At 44.4% G+C, this 19,135-nt stretch overlaps 1 protein-coding gene across 4 annotated transcripts in view; it reads right to left on the bottom strand.

Annotated features, from left to right (window-relative positions):
- The window catches only part of shank2b (SH3 and multiple ankyrin repeat domains 2b), a 1,028,817-nt gene that overhangs the window by 360,873 nt on the left and 648,809 nt on the right, over positions 1–19,135 (bottom strand). The gene's annotated exons all lie outside the window — the stretch shown is intronic.

Here is a 19,135-nt window from a genome sequence, read left to right as displayed (position 1 = left end):
TGCACTGGTCAGCCTAGATTTTTGCGCTCAAGTCTGTAGTGAGGAACTTGAACCCGCAGCATTTTGACTCACAGGTGAGACCACTACCAACAAAGCCAGAGCTGAGCCAAATCAACCCAATGTCCCTGTCCAGATCATGACCGACCCTAGCCATTTCTGATTCCATCAACTTTGTAAAGCCATATTTAAAACACTTTGATAAAATGCTGAAAGCAATCAGTGCCCGATTGAACTGTCACTAACTGTTCCTTCAATCCCCTGGATGGCTATGAGAGCAGAGTGTTAACATCTGGGACGGTCTGCCAGTGCAGATGAGAAACATGAGGTTTTGGGGGTTTCAGCACATAAAAACAGGTGGGTTGGGAGCAGGTGGGGGAGGGGTGACATTTTTAAACACCTGAACTTTGACCTCCAACCCGCCCACTTCCAAGTTTTACAGAGGTGGGTCAATGGGTGGCCGGCCAATCCGCTCCCAGAAGACAGATTGACAATTTAAATATCTTACCACATTTTGACATGCACTGATTTTACTGTTTCGCGGGTTTTACAGTGGACAGCTGGGTTTCCCAGGGCTTCGGAGGCTTGACTCCCGAAGGGAGATGAGGGGAACATTGCTTATATGCCAGAAGGAGCAGGGGTGCTTCCACTGCACGTCAAATTCCTCCACGTCCCACCCCCTTCCCCCGAGCCCCATCAGAACCCCTCCACACAAAGGCCCTGAGGTCATGGATTGGAACCTCTCCATTCCCCCACTGGTGCAATCTATGCAATGTGAAGTTCTGCCTCTGCCACCCTATCAGACACCGAGTTTTTGACTCCACCACTCCCTGGGTGAAATAATTAGCCCTCAGCTCCCCGTTAATTCTTCTACCAATTACTTTAAATCTATACCCCCTGGCGATTGGCCTTGCTGCTAACAGAATTGTTCCTTCTTATCCACTCTATCTAGGCCCCTCATAATTTTATAAACCTCATTTAAATCTTCCCTTAGCCTCCTTTATTGCAAAGAAAACAATTCCAGCCTATCCACTCACTCCTGTTAGCTAACATTCTCCATTCCTGGTGACATCCTTGTAAATCTCCTCTATATTCTCTAGTGCAATCAGATCCTTCCTCTAATACAGTGACCAGGACTATTATTACCAGTAGTCTCCTCTACATTGGAGAGACCAAACGCAAACTGGGCGACCGCTTTGCAGAACACCTGCGGTCTGTCCGCAAGAAAGACCCAAACCTCCCTGTCGCTTGCCATTTTAACACTCCACCCTGCTCTCTTGCCCACATGTCTGTCCTTGGCCTGCTGCATTGTTCCAGTGAAGCCCAACGCAAACTGGAGGAACAGCACCTTATCTTCCGACTAGGCACTTTACAGCCTTCTGGGCTGAATATTGAATTCAACAACTTTAGATCTTAAACTCCCCCTCCCCCCATCCCCACCCCGTTTCCTCCCCCTCCCTTTTGTTTTTTTTGTTTTCAGTAATTTATATAGATTTTTTTTTCCCACCTATTTCCATTATTTTTAAATCTACAACTAATACCTTGTCAATCTTTCCACCCACCCCCCTCCACTAGAGCTGTACCTTGAGTGTCCTGCCATCCATTCTTAATTAGCACTTTTCTTAGATATTATCACCACCTTCAACACCTCTTTGATCCTTTTGTCTGTGACATCTTTTGATTATCTGCTCCTATCACTGCTTGCTTGTCCCTACAACCACCCCACCCTCAACTTCTCTGCCCCCCACCTCAAACCAGCTTATATTTCACCCCTCTCCTAACTATACGTCAGTTCTGTTGAAGGGTCGTGTGGACCTGAAACGTCGACTCTTTTCTTCTCCACCGATGCTGCCAGACCTGCTGAGTTTTTCCAGGTAATTCTGTTTTTGTTTTGGATTTCCAGCATCCGCAGTAGTTTTTTGTTTTTATCTCTATTATTACCAGTCTTAGCCTGCCTCAGTCTTTCTAATTGGATCTTATGTGCATGTGTTTTGCAATAGTGGCAACGTCATGATATCCACACATAGAATGACTGCAGTACAGAAGGACACATACACTGGATAGGGCCTTTTCTGTGCTGCTCTATTCAATGGGAAAAATACCTCTCCAATATTTCAAGGTTGTGGACTTGAGGCTCAAGGGAGAGATACTTCAATGTGGCACTTGGGAGTCCTATCAAACATGATAATGGCAGAGGAATCAGTGAAGTAAATTGTCAAAAAGGAGACAACTCAAAAATTAAATTGATTCAAAATGTTTAGCCACCTATCTCACTGCATCACATAGTCAGGAACTGGAACAGCTCCATTTGAATTAGTGTGTTCAATCATTCTGCTTTGAATGATCAAACCAGGAAACAAGGACATTTCCTGAAGAAGAAAAATAAAAGCCACAATTTTAATTTCTTCCTACCCTTTGCTGCCTGGTGGAAAGTGTGCGTGGGAGGGGTTAAAATTTTAAAAATTCTCCTGGCTGCAATCTGTTGCCTCCTGAGTCGTTTAAATGTTTACAGCCCAAAATCAGACCATCGCAAGTATAGTGATTATAGTTTTGATAAACATTAGGACTGTGGCTTTGAGAATAATCCTGTGTAGTAAGATCACATGATCTGTGTAAACCAATGAGTTAGCAGCACGGGGAACCTCTAGGGGGGAGTTCTTCTTTAGTTATAGAGTTATATGCACACGTGTAGCTGCTGCTGCTGTCATGTAAATAAAGTGCGATGTTTCCACCTGGAAAAGTTGCCTGGAAAATTAACTCTATAACAGCAAGGCTCCCCCAGACTGCACAAGGGGAGTTAAGTAACACTGAAAAGCCGCGGGCTGATGACATCATCAGCACGGAGGCACAGAATTAGCTGAACGTCAGGGGGCATCTCACATTGTAGGATGCCTGGCAACAGATTAGCAGATTCAAGATGACAGCTGCTGATTGGCCCAATGGCATGCATTAACAATCTCCTTTTAGACCTTCATATGGGTCAGGAGGACCAAGAGTGCTCCCCACCCCTGCCACAACCCTCAAAGAATTCTTGGAGTGATCTTACTGATTTCTAGCATCACCCTCTTTCCGATGACTGCTGATGAACCGGCATCCCAGTTGTGGCCTACTGGTGCTAACTGTCCACTCCCACACATTGGCGAGGCAGTATTTCTGTGTAGGCATTGGGTGGGAGTCAGCAAAGAATAAGGGCAGGGCCTCCATGGCCTGAGCCTGGACAAGTTTGTCACCTACTACGAACCTCCCCTGCACCCTTACCATCCTCCTGTTGGTATTGAGGCCAAAGTCTCCCTGGCAAGACTGAAATATACCATTAGACCTTCAAGTACGCCTTATGGATCAAAATGCTTCAGATCACCAAATAAGAAAGTAATACTCAAATAAGAAAGTTCACTCCGTTCATGACAACTAAAGGTTCCAAAATTTCACACATTCCATTGTTTTTTTCCCAGCTGAACCATGTAGAAAGAGTCTTGAAAATGGCAGTCAAGTTTAACCGATTTAAAGGATGAGTCAACTACAACAGCATATCACTCCATTGCCAACACTAACATGAGCTCAGAATGCTAGCACATTGTTCCATGTTTGTTTTGAATCCTACTCAGCCAATCTTGCTGCTGTAATGTTAGAACTTAGAACCACTTTTCCAGGACACTGGCCAGCTTGAAATTTGCATCTACACAAACACACCATTGATTTCAAAAGGTTCGAAGCGAAGGGCCGAATTTTCCCAGAGTCAGGAATATTCCCAATTCCCCCAAACCCAACTCAGGAGAAACTTTTCTGAATGGCCTGACTCTTGTTCTGGGAGGGCAGGGTGCTAACTGGAGTCGGGCCCACTGCCCCTTGAAACAGTGCGGAGGCAGCCACAAGAGCTGCCGAGTGTGGAGGAAGGCTGCTTAAAAGGCCCGCCTCGGTGATCTGGGATTTTGTCCTAGTTATAATAAATATAGTAAAATAAAAAACAGCCCTCTAGCCCTCTAGCCCTCACCCCTCACCCCATCATCCCCCCACACACTCCTCATGCCCCATCCATGCCTTCTCATGCCACCTCATGCCCCTACCCACCTATGGTCCATACCCTCCAAGTCACCCTAGCAATTCTCCACCCCCTCATACCCTCCATGCTAATTCAGTGCCAACTCATGCCAACCCATGACCCCCACTCATCCCCACAGCCCTTTATAGCCCCATACCAGCTTAGTGCCCACTCATGCCAACTGATGCCCCCCACCAACCACCTTTTGCCGTTACACCTTCCATGCCAACTCATCCAGTATCCACCATGGACAAACGTCAGGAGCCATGCTGAGATTAAATGAAATAAAGTTCTAAGTATCTATTACAGACTTCACTATATTTTAAAAAAACACTCTCATTAATAAAAGCCTGCTCAATACATTTAACTCCCGTCAAGTAGTTAATCCCTAATAAGACAAACATTTCCCTCAAGTATTTAACCTCTTACAAAAACAAACATTTCTATTCATAGCCCCACATCAAACACGGCTTTTTTTTTAGAACCACTTGGAGTTATCAAACAAACTGTGAATTTACAAGGCTCCCCACTGTGACAATAATAAGTTGTGGAAGCAACCAAGCAGCACTAATACTATAATAATAGCCCGCAGCTTATGTCAACAAACATCTATTGAAATTGCTTGCACCAATGTTTTTTCAACTGCTAGTCACAGCAGACTTTTTTTTATTTAAAGGGTAGGGTCATTAAATGGTTTGACAGCTTAACAGTTCCACAAAGCTTATGTACCTTTTATGCATATTAATGTCTACTGCTAACATCCAAAAGGGCACCTGAACATCTCCCAAAAGGCTACCTGACCTCTCCAAAGAACTATGGTACGTTTAGACCTTTTCCTCAAATGGCTAAAGCCCATATATATGAGCTGTGTTTCAGAAACCTGGTTGATGAAAATTGTTTCTGAGGCGAGGCAAGTGCACTTTTAAATCTGCTGCTACTCTCTGTGAACTGCGGATGTGTGAAATACGTCTCAACCCCGATCCTCATCCTGGCTAAAATAGTGGGTGCCAGGTTCGAGGACAGGACTTCTGGAATCGGGGCTCGGGTGGCATTTTAGCAAAGGTGCTGAGCCCTTCTGTTTCCGTTTGTCTGAGATGGAATGCACACTTGCCCCATGTTCAGAACACCCCTCAACTAAATCCAGAGAGCTTTGGCACTGATTGACAAGGACAATGTCTCAGGGACTGCCCAAGAACGCTCAGGGATAGTGATGTCGTTTGAACAGTTAACAATGCGCATGCTGCCAGCACACACTTCCCATTTCTTGTCTATCCAGGCTCTTGTCTATTAGGGCCTGGGTTTTTTAGTGTTACCAGGAGCGCAGTGCAATGAATTCCACCTTTAACGACAGTCTATTTTTGCAAGTCACATTAATGAGTGGTCAGCCATTGAATGCAATATTAATGTACTGGAATCCATTAATAAGGTGAAAGGGCCCAAATCAAGTCATTCCCCAAGGGTGGATAATATCTATCCCAGAATCCTAAAGAGGCAATGGAGGAGTTTTACCAAACTTGAGGGAATCAATGAATAAACAAGAGGGCCCGGCAGATTGGAAGCAAATCAACCAGTAGATAAAGTAGCATTATGGTTATGGTTATGTTACTGGACTAGCAACCCGGAGGCCTCGACTAATAATTTGGGAGACATGAGTTGATGAGGCCTGAGTTGGGGAATTTAAATGCAGCTAATTAAATAAAACTCTGGAATTAAAAAGCTAGTAGCAGCAATAGTGGCCAGTGACTACTAGATTATCATAGAAACCCATTTGGTTCACTAATGTCCCTTAGGGAAGGAAATCTGAAGTCCTTACCCAATCTGGCCTGTATGTGAATCTAGACTCACAGTAGTGTGGTTGATCCTTAACTGCCCTCTAAAATGGCCCAGCAAGACACTCAGTTGTATTCAGGAAGAAGGCTCACCACCTTCTCAAGGAAAATTAGGGATGGGCAATAAGTGCAGCCCTTGTCAATGATGTCCACAAAGCATGAATGAACGGAAAAGTAAACAACTTGGTCTCCATTTCCCAAACCGGTAACAAAGCAGACCCAGGTAACTAAAAACATATTAGAATCACTTTGGATAGAATAACACAACTGCTGATCTGGAGTAAACTTGATGAGACCACCTGTATTTATATTACGCCTTTAATGTTATAAAAGAGCCCAAGGAAAGCAAAATTAGACACCGAGGCACATAAGGCAATATAGGGCAGATGACCAAAAGCTTGATCAATGAGGTAGGTTTTAAGGAACGTATTAAAGGGGGATAGTGATGTAGAGAGGCAGAAAGGTGTAGGGAGGTAATTCCAGAGCTTAGGGCTTTGGCAGCTGAAGGCCTGGGCACCTAAAGGTGGATTCAGGAAGCCAAGGGAGGTGCAGATATCTTAGAGGGTTTTGGGGCTGCAGGAGATGAAAGAGGTAGGGAGGTGTGAGGACATGGGGGGATTTGAAAACAAGGTTGAGAATTTTAAAATCAAGGTGTTGCATAACTGGCGGCCAGTGCAGATCAACACAACATCTCTGTGCTCCTCCAATTCTGGCCTCTTGTATGATTTTCTTCTTTCTACCACTGGTGGCCATGGCTTCAGCTGCCAATGTTCCAAACTCTGGGATTCTCTTCCTAAACCTCTCCACTTTTCTCTCCTTCTACCTCTTTGACTGAGGTTTTGGTCACCTATCTTAATATGTTCTCACGTGGCCCAATGCTGAATATTATCTGATGGTGCTCCTTGAAGTGCCTTTGGGGCATTTAGTACATAAATGGCACAATAAATGTAAATTGTTGTGGTATGATAATAACCTAGTAAAGAACAATTAACATGGACTCAAGAGGGGAAGATTTTACCATCTTCTCATTTTATTTGACTTTTTGACCATGTAATCTGCCAAGTGAACATTGACAGCTTTCTGATTTGTTACATTTTGAATTCTAGAAAACATATGGCAGAGTTCCACACAAAAGGCTTCTTGTTAAGCTCAATGTGTGCATGTGCATATGGAGGGGTGGAGGCATGATTTAGCATGGCTACTTGTTAGAAGAGTTATATTGGAGTGGGAACACTGTCCCACCATCAAATGGTGGTACATATGGAATCCATTTCCTCCTGAATTTCGACCAGCAAGGAACACTCTGTCCCTGACTTCTCCAACCTCCGTAGAGTTGGACCCTTACTACAGTCACTGGGTCAAATGCTGACTCAGTATAATACTAGAAAGTCTAGAAAGACCCCAGGGATACCTTAATGGATTTGTAGGAGAAGACTGGACTTGTCAGTGATTGACATTGACCTAAAGGCATGCTTTCAACCCTGGTTGATGACACAAAAATGATCTAGGAGATTTTTTCTGTAAGTGAATGCAACACACTGATCCAAATTATTTTCCTTAAGTAGCCTCTTGATCTCAGTGAGCTGAATCACAGGACGGAATCTTGTGGAGGTGACTGGGTCCTGGCCACCAGCTGGAGAGCCAGGCAAAGCTCTACATCACCTCTTTTATAGGGAAGACCCACCGTATCTTGTTCCACTCAGGCGCTTGACAGGTCAGTGGCAGGCCATTCCCCATGATCAAGGGCCCTGGGGTGGAAGTCTGGCCCACTGAGAGCTGCATTAGAGGCCCTCCCCCACTCCTGCCATGGAATCCAGTGACAATCCTAGGCCTTGAATGGGTGTCATACCAGCGAGGCGGTTGCTGGTCTTGGCAATCATCTTTACAGTTTGCATGTTTATTGGAAAAAATGGGTGACTCTAGTTTCAGTTTGATGTAGATCATTGGCAAAATCATTCATTGTTAAGTTAACCCTCTCTCTCTATCGCAAAGCTAGTGTCATCATGTGCCTTGTCCCAATCACTCACTGCACAGAGGTCGCCAGCCAGTATTACTTGTCAGTGATGCCTTGTCACAGGAACTGCAACTCGTCCAAGACAACACCATATAGTGGTTTTAACTTAGTAAAGTACAAACATACAAAATAGGTGCAGAAGTAGGCCATTCAGCCCCTCAAGCCTGCTCTGTTACTCATTAAGATCATGGCCGATTTGTTTGTGTTTCGAATTTCACATTCCCATCCAACCCGATAACTTTGATTCCCTTGTCTAGCAAGAATCTATCTACCTTCGCCTTAAAAATATCCAATGGCAATTCACAGGAGTGCAAACAGAATCACGTATGAATTGACACCAAGCCAAAGAAGGAGGCAAGAGGGCAGGTGACCAAACACATAGTCAAAGAGGTAGGTTTTAAGGACAGCTATGATCTGTAGTCTTCACGGAAAAGTAACTAAATCACAATCCTAGAATTTCCCAAAGGCACCAGATAACACAACTGCAAAGGATGTGCCACGCTATTCATGGCTACATGATCCATTACTGTTAATTGAGATTGCACTGTCCTTACTGCTTGACCAAATGTAAGTCCCCACTTCCATTATGTCACATTGAAGATTGGATTACAATGTACTTAAAGGACCTGTAATGTTAAGGTAAGCACATTGAAGCCATTTTAAAGCATTCGTTTTGATTTACATTTTCTTGTTGGCACTTAGGAACAGGAGTAGGTTATTTAGCCCCTCAAGTTTGTCCCACCGTTCAATACGATCATGACTGACCTGTGACCTAACTCTGTATGTCCACCTTTGCTCCATATTCCTCCCTTTGGTTAACAAAAATCTATCAATTTCAGCTTTAAAGTTCACAACTGATCAAGCATCAATTGCCATTTGCAGAAGAGAGCTCCAAACGTCCACAAATCTTGGTGTGTAAATGTGTTTCTATTTAACTCCTGAAAGTTCTGGCTCTAATTTTAGGGTATGCTCCCTTCTTAGACTCCCAACCAGCAGAAAGGGTTTCTCTCTGTCCACCTAACTGTTTCCATTAAATATTTTGAAAACTTCAATCAAATCACCCCTTACCCTTCTAAATTCTAGGAATCCAATCATAGTTTGTGTAATCTCTCCTCCTGTGGAGTCCATTCTGGTAACTCTATGCTGCACTCCCTCCTTCCTTTTGTGTGGTGCCTAGAACTGCTCACAGTACTCCAGGGTTGGTCTAACCAAGACTTCACATAGCTTAAGTATGAATCCAACTGTCTTGTATTCCAACCTTTTCGATTTAAAATTCAGCATTCCGTAGCCTTTTTGATTATTTTCTGTACTTGTTTATGACATTTTACTTATATATGCACATGGTCCCCAAGTCTCTCCTGTCTCTACCTTTTCATCATTTAGAGAGCACCCTATTCAATGTGGATGATCTCACATTTGCCTACATTGAAATCCATTTGCCACAGTTTTGCCCACTTAGTTAATATCTCTTTCAGATGTTACACTTCAACACTGCTTGCAATGCTGCCTATCTTCATGTCATTGCCAAATTTGGACACGTGGCTTCCTATTCATGATCTAGGTTGTTAATAAATACGGTGAATAGTTGAGGCATCAACACAGATCCTTGCAGGGCACCACCAGGCACAAACTGGCAAATAGAGTCCCTCCCTTCTCCTTGCTCTCTGTCTCTCTCTCTCTCTGTCACCTGTTGCTTGGCCAATTTCCTAACCAGGCCAGTAATTTACCTTTAATTCCACGGGTTTCAACTTGAGCTAAATAGTTTCAACTGTCTTCTGGAAGTCCACATAGATCATATCTATAGAAAGTATCTATCCATACTTTCATCATCTCTTCAAAAAATACAATCAGGTTGATCAAGCATGCTCTACCCTTTACAAATTCATGCTGGATCTTTCTGCTGAAAAACTTGAAGTGTTATCTTTAATTATAGACTCTTGTAATATAGTAACATTAGATATTAAGCTAACTAGACTATAATTCCCTCACTTTTCTACCTCACCTTTCTTAAATAGTGGAATGACATGGACAATTTTCCAATCTAAAGGAATGATTCCTGAAACAAGAGAATTTTTGAAACAGAGCAGAAAAATTATAAACAATTAAAAGCAAAATACTGCAGGTGCTGGACATCTGAAACAAAAGCAGAAAATGCTGGAAAAACTCAGCAGGTCTAGCAGCATCTGTGGAGAGAGAAACAGAGTTGATGTTTCGAGTCCATATGAACCATCTTCAGAGCTCTGAAGAAGGGTCATACGGACTCGAAATGTTAACTCTGTTTCTCTCTCCGTAGAAAAATTATAATAGCGTCCTGCCCTCAAATGGGGCACTTCTTTGATCCCTTGCCTTTCAGTCTTGGCGCACTTTGAGTCTTTCCAAAGGCCTTCTGAAACGTTGTCACCCTATGGGGACAATCCCCCTCCTCCCCCCATAATCATGACAATCAGTTCATTTTAGTACATTGAGTACAAAACAGTGCACACTTCCATTTGAGTCTTTCTAAATAGATGGAATAGCAATTGTGGTTAATTACATTTATGTTAAAGAAATGCTGGATCGATTTTGATTGATGTCAAGCAATTTTCAAATCTTTTTCTTGCTTGAGAACACTATCTATATTATGTGAACTTTGATTTACTTTATAGAGAAATTATGTAGGGTCTAAGTACTGTAATTTGTAAGTAATTGCCCCAAGTAAATGAGAGCTGATTATTTTGATTGCTTTTCATCCAACACACAAGAATTACTATCGTGATATTGAATTGCACTCTCAAAGAGTTGGTGCAAGTATGATGGTTCAAATAGCCTCCTTATGTATTGTATGAATTTATGAACAATTGATGCAGTGTCTGTTTGCAGGACAGGAGTACTTAAGGCCACATTTGATTTCATTCAATCACTCAAAATTACTGTCTTTACTTTGGATATGGAAAAACTAGGGTTGGCTCTTAAATGCCCTCTGAAATGGCCTAGCAAGCCACTCAGTTGTATCAAACTGCTATAAAGTCTCAAAAAAGGAATGAAACTGGAAGGACCACCTGGCAGCGATCTAGGCATGGGAAACAACAACGGCAAACTCAGCCCTGTTGACCCTGCAAAGTCCCCCTTACTAACATCTGGGGGCTAGTGCCAAAATAAGGAGAGCTGTCTCGCAGACTAGTCAAGCAACAGCCTGACATAGTCACACTGACGGAATCAAACCTTACAGAATAATGTCCCAGATACCATCATTACGATCTCTGGCTATTTCCTGTCCCACTGGCAGGACAGAGCCAGCAGAGGTGGCGGCACAGTGGTATACAATCGGGAGAGAGTTGCCCTGGGAGTCCTCAACATCAACTCCGGACCCCATGAAGTTTCATGGCATCAAGTCAAACATGGACAAGGAAACCTCCTGCTGATTACCACGCACCGCCCTCCCTCAGCGGATGAATCAGTGCTCCTCCATGTTGAACACCACTTGGAGGAAGCACTGATAGTGGCAAGGGCATGGAATGTACTCTGGCTGGGGGACTCCAATGTCCATCACCAAGATTGGCTCAGTAGCACCACTACTGACCAAGCTGGTCGAGTCCTAAAGGGCATAGCTGCTAGACTGGGTCTGCGGCAGGTGGTGAGGGAACCAACAAGAGTGAAAATCACACTTGACCTCATCCTCACCAACCTGCCTGCCCTGCATCTGTCCATGACAGTATCAGTAGGAGTAACCATCCCACAGTTGTTGTAGAGATGAAGTCCCTCCTTTCCATTGAGGATACCCTCCATCGTGTTGTGTGGCACTACCACCGGGCTAAATGGGATAGATTTCAAATAGATCTAGCAACTCAATACTGGGCATCCGTGAGGCACTGTGGGCCATCAGCAGTGGCAGAATTGTACTCGAACACAATCTATAACCTCATGGCCCAGCATATCCCCCAATCTACCATTACCATAAGGCCAGGCGATCAACCCTGGTTCAATGAAGAGTGCAGGAGGGCATGCCAGGAGCAGCACATGGCACATCTAAAAAAGAGGTGGTAACCTGGTGAAGCTACAACACAGGACTACTTGCGTGCCAAACAGCATAAGCAGCAAGCGATAGACAGAGCTAAGTGATCCCACAACCAACGGATCAGATCTAAGCTCTGTCCTGCCACACCCAGTCATGAATGGTGGTGGACAACTAAACAACTCACTGGAGGAGGCTCCACAAATATCACCATCCTCAATGATGGAGGAGCCTAGCACATCAGTGCAAAAGATAAGGTCGAAGTATTTGCTACAATCTTCAGTCAGAAGTGCCAAGTGGGTGATCCATCTCGGCCTCCTCCGGAGGTCCCCAGCATAACAGATGCCAGTCTTCAGCCAATTCAATTCACTCCATGTGATATCAAGAAATGGCTGAAGGCACTGGATGGTGCAAAGATTATGGGCCCTGACAATGTTCCAGCAATAATACTGAAGACTTGTGCTCCAGGACTTACTGCACCCCTATACTGGAATAGTTCCAGAACAACTACAACATTGGCATCTACCCGGTTATGTGGAAAATTGCTCAGGTATGTCCTGTACAGAAAAGCAGGACAAATTCAACCCGGCCAATTACCGCTCCATCAGTCTACTCTCGATCATCAGTAAAGTAATGGAAGGTGTCATCAACAGTGCTATCAGGTGGCACTTGCTTAGCAATAACCTGCTCGCTGATGCCAAGTTTGGGTTCCGCCAAGGCCACTCAGCTCCTGATCTCATTACAGCCTTGGTTCCAACATGGACAAATGAGCTGAACTCCCGAAGCGAGGTAAGAGTGACTGCCCTTGACATCAAGGCCACATTTGACCAAGTGAGGCATCAAGGAGCCCTAGCAAAACTGGGGTCAATTGAAATCAGGGGGAAAATTCTCCACTGGTTGGAGTCATACCTAGCACAAAGGAAGATTGTTGTGATTGTTGGAGGTCAGTCATCTCAGTTCCAGGACATCACTGCAGGAGTTCCTCAGGGAAGTGTTCTAGGCCCAACCATCTTCAGCTGCTTCATCAATGACCTTCCTTCCATCATAAGGGCAGAAGTGGGGATGATTACACAATGTTCAACACCATTCATGACTCCTCAGATACTGAAGCAATCCATGTCCAAATGCAGCAAGACCTGGACCATATCCAGGCTTGGGCTGAACAGTGGCAAGTAACATTTGCACCACACAAGTGTCAGGCAATGACCATCTCCAACAAGAGAGAATCCAACCATCGCCTCTTGATATTCAATGGCATTACCATTACTAAATACCCCACTATCAACATCCTGGGGGTTACCATTTACCAGAAACTGAACTGGACTAGCGATATAATTACTGTGGCTACAATAGCAGCTCAGAGGCTAGGAATCCTGCGATGAGTAACTCACCTCCTGACTCCCCAAAGCCTGTCCATCATCTACAAGGCACAAGTCAGGAGTGTGATGGAATACTCTCCACTTGCCTGGATGAGTGCAGCTCTCACAACACTCAAGAAGCTTGACACCATCCAGGACAAAGTAGCCTGCTTGATTGGAACCACATCCACAAATATTCACTCCCTCCACCACTGACGCACAGTAGCAGCAGTGTGTACCATCTACAAGATGCACTGCAGGAATTCACCAAGGCTCCTTTGGCAGCATCTTCCAAACCCACGACCACTACTATCTAGAAGGACAAGGGCAACAGATAGATGGGAACACCACCACCTGGACGTTCCCCTCCAAGTCACTCACCATCGTGACTTGGAAATATATCACCGTTCCTCCACTGTTGCTGGGTGAAAATCCTGGAGCTCCCTCCCTAACAGCTCTGTGGGTGTATCTACACCACAGGGACTGCAGCAGTTCAAGAAGCCAGCTCATAACCAGCTTCTCAGGAGCAACTAGGGATGGGCAATAAATGGTGGCCTAGCCAGCAAAGCCTAAGTCCTGTAAATGAATAAAAAAAAAGTATTCCCTGGAAGTAAGGAGGTTAAGGGCGGCTTGAGAGACATTTTCAAGATATTAATTGGAGTTGGCAAACTAGATAGAGAGAAACCTTCTATGCTGACTGGGGAGTTTAGGATAAGGGGACAGGCCTAAAAATTAGAGCCAAACCTTCAGGAATAAAATTAGGAACACTGCACACAAAGTTTAGGATTCTTATCTGCAGAGGGCAACTGATGTTTCGCGGACAGGATGAGGGTTTATAGCAGAATTCCCCAGGGATTGGTACTTTTCCTGATATACATTAATGGCCTAGGCCTTGGTGTACAGGGCACCATTTCAAAATTTGCAGATATGTAACTTGAATTATTGCAAAGCGTGAAGAGGATAGTGTAGATGTTCAAAAGGACGTAGATAGGTTGGTGGAATGGCGGACAGCTGGAGGATTAAATTTAATGCAGAAAAATGTGGAGTTATTCATTTTGGTAGGAAGAACAAGGAGAGGCTGTACAAAATAAAGGGTACAATTCTAAAGGGGGTACAGGAGCGAGGGGACCTGGGTGTAAACGTGTTTAAATCACCGGAGGTGGCATGATGGGTTGAGAGAGTGGTTAATTAAAGCATACAGTATCCTGGGTTTTATCAAAAGGGGCATAGAGTACAAAGTCCAGGAGGTCATGATAAACTTATATAAAGCACTGGTTCCGAGTCAACTGGAGTATTGTGTCCATTTCTTGGCACCACACTTCGTGAAGGATGCGAAGGCATTCGACAGGGTGCAGAAAAGACTCACGTGAAAGGTTCCAGGGATGAAGAACTTCACTTATGTAGAAAGATTGGGGAAGCTGGGACTGTTCTCCTTGGAGAACAGAAGGTTGAGAGGAGATTTGATAGAGGTGTTCAAAATCATGAGGGGTCTGGACAGAGTAGATAGGGAGAAAATGTTCCCTTTGGTGGAAAGACTGAGAATCAGAGGGCACAGATTTAAGGTAATTGGCAAAAGAAACAAAGGCGACATGAAGAAAAGCTTTTTCACACAGCGAGTGGTTAGGATCTGGCATGCACTGCCTGAGAGTGTGGTGGAGGCAGGATCAATCGAGGCTTTCAATAGGGAATAGGATCATTATCTGAAAAGGAAAAATGGCTATGGGGAAAAAACAGGGAATGGCACCAGATGAACTGCTCCCTCAGAGGGCCAGCACAGATAGGATGGGCTGAATGGTCTCCTTTTATGCTGTAGCCATTCCATGATCCTAAGTTTCTATGTTTGATCAATGTACAATTTTAAAACTGAGATCGGTTGATTTCTGTTAGACAAAGAGATGACGGGATATGGGGAAAGGCTGGTACATGGAGTTAGAGTCACAGCTCAGCTATGATCTTACTGAATGGTGGCAAAGGTTGGAGGGACATTGGACAGAGAACAATTCAGATAACGAAGCAAACCCTCACTAAAGTATTAGCATAGATTCTGTGCTAATTTCAGACCAGCTCTAGGATGGAGAAGGTTTGTACTTGGCTACAAATAGCAACTCAAAAGTGATCTAGGTGTTCTTTGGATGGCTTTAGAAATTCTATTGCTCATATAATTAGCTAATTGTGGCATCCTCCTAAGGCCATAAGCTGTGGAATTTCGCTCCCAAATCTCTCCCCCTCTCAACCGCCTCCCTCCTCCTTTAAGATGTTCCCTAAAACTTACCTCTTTTGTTGCCTGTAATATATCTCCTTATGTAATTCAGTGTCAAATTTTGTTTCATTATGTTCCTGGAAAGCATTTGAAATGCTGCATTAAAGGCACTTTATAAAGGCAAGTTTCTGTTGCCATAGAAAGGATTGTATTTTACAATAGATTCTGCTTTTAGAAGGCTAACTCATGGGCTTCAAATTCGTTGAAAGACGCTGCTAGTAATGCTTCATCCTCTTGCTGATTCTCTCAGTCTAATTTCTCTCAGTTCTCTCAGTCTACTTTTGTATGCTTGGAAATTAGAACCTTCAAAGTAACTGGGTGTGTGATGAGGGACTTGGACTCTATGTTAATAGCTATGCTCTAGTTGGATCATCTCCTTGGGGAACCCTTGTTAAATTGCTGTGGATTATTCTTGGTTGCCTCCAAGCCATCAAACAATTTCTGCATTGAGCGTGCATCTATCGATCCTTTGTGAGACTGGCTACGGACTCTGTGCCTCAAGGAAAACTGTTGGTGTCAAAGCCTATGGTTAGGAAAGAAGGCACTGGGGTTTGAGGTTTGATTTTCCAAACCAATTCTCTCTGTAGCTGCAGGACCATCTCATAAGAATTCGCCCGACACAGAGAGAGAGTAACCTGAGCCCAGTGCACTGAGCTCAGTGGACACAAGCTGACCTTTGCTGGATGGCTGGCTGAGGGGCCAGCTTCACAATGAGCCGGTCTGTTCCCTTCCTGATTCTGCTAGGAACAGAATCACAGAATTGTTACAGCACAGGAGGAGGCCAATCGGCCCACTGGCCGGAATCTTCCGTCCCCTCCCGCCGGAAAGACTTTTGAATGGCTCATCGCGTCTGCCACGGCGAGACCCGCTGTGCCTGGCCTGTACCAGCTCTCCGAATGAGCAATTCACTTAGTGCCATTCGCCCTCCTTCTGCCCATGACCCTGCACATTCTTCTTCTTCAAATAACAATCTAATTCCATTTTGAATGCTTTGATTGAATCTGCCTCCCCCACACTCTCAGGCAATGCATTCCAGACCTTAACCACTCGCTGCCTGGAAATGTTTTTCCTCATGTCGCTTTTGCTGCTTTTACCAATTACTTTACCAGGATCCTGATAGGGAATGGCTGACACATTCCAACTGCTGAAGCTTCTACCCCTTGAAATATTCCCAACAGTATAGACAGAATTAACAGAGTGCAAAGAAATACCACACTAAAAAGGCTTGTTCGGGTTTTAAATGGGGTTCTGTTAGCAATATGCAATTTGTGAAAGGGACTCCTGATCAGGAGACATCACAAAACTGTCTCTGTTGACTCGAGCCTTGAAAAGGCACTTGACATAAATCTCTCTGCGCTGGAGGAAGAGACATACAAAGAGGAGTGTCTGATTCTGAACCCAGGGTTCAATATGAAGGAACAGCACTGAACAAACTGTAAGGTAGAGTCAGGATCGGCTGAAATAGAATCATTCTTCAGCAAACAGGCTGATAATAGATGCAGGACTCTCCAGAGAGAGAATCTTCCACTTTCAGTAGCAGCACAATGCAATCAATACTGCTGATGGAAGGAAAAATATCTTCAGCCAAATATTATACATGGGGAAAGGGCCAGGGAGGGCACCCGGCTGCAACTAAAGAACCTCTTAAGGGAATAGTGTTCACAATTTATTTTTGCCCAATGGTATTTCATCAAACCTCAAGAAGCTTGACACCATCCGGGACAAAACAGCCCACTTGATTGCCACCCAATCCACAAAATTCACGCCCTCCACCACTGATGCATAGTGGCAGCAATGTGTGCCACCTACAAGATACACTGCAGCAACTCACCAAGGCTCCTTTGACAGCATCTTCCAAACCTGTGACTTCTATCATCTAGAAAGACAAGGGCAGCAAATGCATGAGAACACCACCACCTGGAAGATCTCCTCCAAGACACTCACCATCCTGACGTGGAAATATATCGCTGTTCCTTCACTGTTGCTGGGTCGAAATCCTCGAACTCTATCCCTAACAGTGCTGTGGGTGTGCCTACACCACAGGGACTGCAGTGGTTCAAGAAGGCAGCTCACCACCAACTTTTCAAGGGCAATTAGAGATGGGCAATAAATGCTGGCCTAGCCAGCGATGCCCACATCCCATTAAAAATAGAAAAAAACCTTGCAATGCTATAGGGAAAATTAATGGAAACAGAAAATATTCAAATCTGAAATTAATTTTGCTCGTGAGAAAAGCCATAATTTGGATCTTCTGTAAGAGTGCAGGCAGATTCTGGCTTTTTTCACTGTATAGAATGTTGTGAACAATTTTGACTTCCATATTATAAACAAGGATTGAGTCACTGGAGAAGGTACAAGAAAAAGATGTATCAGAATTATATCAGAACTTAAGAGGTTGAACAGGCTGGGGCTATTTTCTCAAGAAAGGAGAAGTCTGAGAAGTGACCTAATAGACATCTTTAAGATTAGTAAAGGGTTTAATAGGGTACTTGTGGGAAAGATGTTTCCAATTACAGCTCAGACTAGAAATAGGGGCCATAAATATAAGATAGTCACTAATAAATCCAATAAGAAATTCAGGAGAAACTTCTTTACAGAGAGAGTGTTTAGAATGGAACTTGCTACCACATGGAGTAGTTAAGGCGAATAAAATAATTGCATTCAAGAGGAAACTAGATAAACCCACGTAGGAGGAAGGAGTAGAACATCTTCTTTCTTGTCCGGCCCATCTCCCACGCATCCGCCCTCGCACCTTCCTCTCCCTCCCAGAAACATGATAGGGTCCCCCTTGTCCTCACTTATCACCCCACCAGCCTCCGCATTCAAAGGATCATCCTCCGCCATTTCTGCCAAATCCAGCATTTTGCCACCACCATACACATCTTCCCTTCGTTCCCTCCGGGACAGCCTGGTCCACTCCTCCATCACCCCCTACACCTCAACCCCCTCCCATGGCACCTTCCCAAGCAACCGCAGAAGGTGCAAAACCTGCCCCTTTACTTCCCCCCTCCTCACCGTCCAAGGGCCCAAACATTCCTTTCAAGTGAAGCAGCACTTCACTTGTACTTCCCTCAATTTAGTCTACTGCATTCGCTGCTTCCAATGCGGTCTCCTCTACATTGGAGAGACCAAATGCAGACTGGGTGACCGCTTTGCGGAACACCTTCGGTCTGTCCGCAAGCATAACCCAGACCTCCCTGTCGCTTGCCATTTCAACACACCACCCTGCTCTCATGCCCACATGTCCTTCCTTGGCCTGCTGCAATGTTCCAGTGAAGCTCAACGTAAACTGGAGGAACAGCACCTCATCTTCCGACTAGGCACTTTACAGCCTTCCGGACTGAATATTGAGTTCAACAACTTTAGATCATGAACTTTTTCCTCCATCCCCATCCCCTTTCCGATCCCCTTTGTCCAATAATTTATATAGATTTTTCTTTTCCCACCTATTTCCATTATTTTTAAATGTGTTTCCAACCATTGTTTTATCTCTACCTTTTAGCCTATATCGATCCCTTCCCCTCACCCCCACTAGGGCTATCTGTCCCTTGCTCATCCTGCTTTCAACCTTAATGTCACCATTAGCACATTTCTTAGCTAATGTCACCACCATCAACACCTCTTTGTCCTTTTGTCTGTGACATCTT

Source organism: Cetorhinus maximus, chromosome 9 (genome assembly GCF_964194155.1).
Source record: "Cetorhinus maximus chromosome 9, sCetMax3.hap1.1, whole genome shotgun sequence".
Taxonomy (NCBI): domain Eukaryota; kingdom Metazoa; phylum Chordata; class Chondrichthyes; order Lamniformes; family Cetorhinidae; genus Cetorhinus; species Cetorhinus maximus.
This window is presented reverse-complemented; position numbering and strand designations above follow the sequence as displayed.